Source organism: Pinus tabuliformis, chromosome J (genome assembly GCF_031772625.1).
Source record: "Pinus tabuliformis cultivar Carrire ecotype Pingquan chromosome J, CPIR1, whole genome shotgun sequence".
In the NCBI taxonomy this organism is placed as follows: domain Eukaryota; kingdom Viridiplantae; phylum Streptophyta; class Pinopsida; order Pinales; family Pinaceae; genus Pinus; species Pinus tabuliformis.
In genome coordinates this window covers 816,182,082-816,186,110 of record NC_142295.1, presented here as the reverse complement: position 1 = coordinate 816,186,110, position 4,029 = coordinate 816,182,082, and positions in this window count along the sequence as shown.

Sequence of the window (4,029 nt, the reverse complement as noted above, 5' to 3'; positions counted from 1 at the left end):
AATGTTTACGGAGATGTTAGGCATATTTGTGAACCCCTTCTCCATTAAGGGGGAGCATTGAAGATAATGGAGAATCTTAGAATAGTGTGAGTTTGTTCATAAGACCTCAAGATAGGAATTAGTTTCTATTTCTAAGGGTATGGTTCTAACAACCATAAAACTATGTATGCTATATAATGTGTGATGTACATTTGGAAAGTAGAGCATTCTGCAGAGCCATACTCTCCTGTTTCAGACTCTCTTTCGTAGAGCTGACCAGTCGGTGCTTTATTTATCAATACAAGCATCTCATTTTAACAAATACCACTGAACACACTCTCAAGACATTCATGATTTTCCTCAAATTAGTATTTGTAAATCGCCAACAACAGTGACAAGAATTAAAGTGGTAAATTTACTTAAATAGAAATTCTAAAGCAATAATAATATAAAGTACATTTGTGCGATGAGTTATACCGAAAAGCAAAATAAAATAATAAACCCCTCTACCCTTGGGTTGTCCAATTCATGTAAAATTATTACAGACTTAGGCTTTCAAAAACAACTGAACTTAAATTTAGAAGTACATCGCATAAACCAAATTCATTCATTCTAACATTAAAAAAATTAAGATAAATGCAATATGGAAGAAATTAACAGGAAAAATTGCTTCATTCTTGGAAGCAAAGAGAACCCCAGTAATTCTTCGACCTCGAAAAAGGCATGAAGGTAGATTTTTTTCCCCACCATTGTACGAAAACCGAAGGTCATCAAATATGAATGCACCATGACTCGAAACCAGAAAATTTTGACCTATTAAAATTACATTAAGGAAAAAAATAAAGGAAATATTAATTAAGTGTAAGGGAGATGACATATGTTGATCTGAAAATCACTTGTGAGTGACCTCAGTTAAATAATTAATGAATGAAGGTATTACAGACTCATGTGTTGGTGTGTGTCTATGTTATCTTAGGCAACGAATCGATCAGATTGCAAAATACACAGACACTGGAAGATGGAAAATAGTAAGGGGAAAACACAGTAAGCAAATACAAGAACACAACAAATTAATAAGGAGTACACCCTATCCTCCAAGGCTATGTCTCCAATCCAACTTTTAGTGGTGGCCTTCTTTTATTGTGTCTTTAAAGCAGAGATTTATAGTCAGGAGATCAATTTGAGTCTCTTGAAACAGACAATGCTTGGCAGGGTGGTTCTTGGATTCCCCAAGCCACTAGAGTGCACAAACTCTTTCCCTTTCCAAGTCATGACCTCTCTAGTCTTTAATGGGAGGAGCCTAATGAGGTACTTAATTCCCGATAGATCCTCACACAGATTGCTTGAACCTCTCAAGCTTTCTGTCTGCTTGATGTTGCCTAAGGTCAACTCAGCTCTCTGTTTTCTACTTCTTGCTTCACTATCTCTTTCGCCTTTTCCTTCACTGTTTCTTCTCTGGTTCATCATTCTCTTATCTTGCTTGTTCTATTCTCTGTCTGTTCATGGCTTAAAGCCAATTTGTCTTTGACTATTCACTTCCTCTTCTGCCCCTTCATATCACCTGTTGTTGTTCATTTGGAGTTCACTGCCTTTGCATCATCGCCATCGTCTCACAGGGAGGTGGCCACTTGTCCTCTCACAAACTATGCTAGCTCTTCCTCGATGATTCGGTATTTCAGTTACACTATGGAATGACTCATCTGCCAACTCAGCGGTCAAATCGGACTTCAGACTTTCATATGCTATGATTTAATTCCCCTATCAAATCTAGTTTCTCCATCAGACACAATCTCCGCCATCAGATCTGGAGCCCCCAGATCCTATGATGTTTGCTCATTTCGTGCAGTTGACTTGCTCAACTGTTAGTGCACAATGAGATGTGGTTTTCTCTCTCATCCATCGAACACGTGTCGTTCGATGAATGGAATCGCTCGTTTTCTCCCAAATCCGCTTACCGCCCCAATGTGCCTTCGACATAGCACTGGTTTTGGAGCACGGGACCCGCCTTTTGCCTTAGCGCTTTCCCTACGATTTCCTGACTTCCCATGCGACCGAGCACTTTGGGGTTTTTCCTTCTCGAGGGGTTTTTCCCAATGATGCACGATTATTGATAATCGCACATCAGAAATGGCCTCTGTTTCCTTATCCGAGCTTCCTATCTGCCAGTTTTGCCTCCTAGGCAATCTCCATGGGCCTCAGTCAGCACGCTTTGAATGAGGTCCTTGTCGTTCCTTGTTGGTTACAAACTTCCACTGTCCAGAGATCTTCCTAATAGCTCTTTGTTGATAAATTTGAAGTCTATCCTAACTTGATACAGTAATGGCATTTTGACAATTTTCATGGATGTAATTCGAATCATGGCCTTCCCACTGAAAGTGCTTTTGGACCACCAAAAGTTGGTTCTCAAGCATCGACTAAGTGAGGGTACAATTTTCTCAATTGTCCAATCTCTATCTACTTTGCACTGCTTGGCTTTGAACCCTTGAGCCCAATTCTGAGGTAGTCAACATCTCCCCTATGCGTCATCCTCACCTTCCTGTCCAGAACTGTGTCTTCCTGCAATTCATTAAGATATTCAGGTAGCAGGTCATCAATAGAAGGCAATTGACTTTACTGTTCGGGATCCTCAATTAGTGAGGGTTCAAACAATCTCAAGCAATACGAATTTATGACTGAGTAGATGTGCATGTAAGCTAGTAGATCAAGGCAAAAATCATTCTCACCAATCTTCTCAAGTATCTTGAAGGGTCCATACCTGATAGGCTTTAGCTTTTCACCTTCACCTTGCATCATGTCCTTGCTGATATATAGCCAGACTTGGTCGCCAACTTGAAAACTATGCTCCATCCAATGCTTTTCATGCCTTGCCTTGTATTTGGTTGGGCTCTTTTCCAGTTGTTCCTGTACTACCTATTGGATCTCTTGGATTTGTTCAATGAACCTAGTTGCCCTGTCCACATCACTGTGTCACTCAACTATGGTGTCTTTACCAAAGACAAAATCCAAAGGAGACCTTGGTGTGAAACCAAAACACATCTCAAAAGGAGATCTCTGTGTAGAAGAATGTTTTGCTCTGTTGTAAGCATGCTGCACATAACACAAATGTTCATCCCAAAGCTTAGGATGCTTGCTGCAATATCCTCTGAGTAACTGGATCACTGTCCTGTTAACTACTTCTGTTTGGCCATCAATTTGTGGATGAAAAGCTGTGCTTTTCTTCAGTTTGGTGTCCATCAGTTCCCACAGACTTGACCAAAACTTTCCCACAAATCGGGTGTCTCGATCAAATACAATGGAAGTGGGTAATCCAAAATGAACCGATACATGTTCAAAAAACAGTTTTGCAGTTTGTTCAGCTGTAATCTGTTTATTACAAGGTATCAAAATACACATTTTGTTGAACCTATCGACAACAACATATAGATAATCATGACCTTTCCTAGATTTAGGCAGACCTCCAACAAAATCCATGGAAACACTTTCCCAAGGGTGAGAAGGAATTGGTAATGGAGTGTACAAGCCCAGTTTTCTATTGCTAGGCTTGCTTTTAGCACACATAGTACACCCTCTTACATATCTAGAACCTGTCTCGTTCATCTTTGGCCAATAACAAAATCTTTGCAACTGTGAAATTGTTTTACTTACCCCAAAGTGACTTGATATTAGATCAGTGTGTGCTTCTCGAATTATCTTTACTCTCTCAGTTTGTGGAATGCATAACTTCCCACAATGGTATAAGAGTCGGTCCTTTACATGATAATCCAATTCTTCTACTCATTTTCCTTGACATAAAATTGCATATACATCTTTAAACTCTATATCTTGAGCATATTGTTCAATGTAGCTTTTATGTAGCACAAAATTATGCTTAAGTATAGTAGATGCATTTATAATGGGTCTAGATAACATATCTGGAACTTTATTATGTATTCCCTTTTTATATCTGATGACTAAATGAAACTGTTGTAGAAAACCCATCCATCTATAGTGTCTTGATTGCTGCAACTTAGTTTGGGAGTGTAGATATTGAAGTGGTTGATGATCAGTATG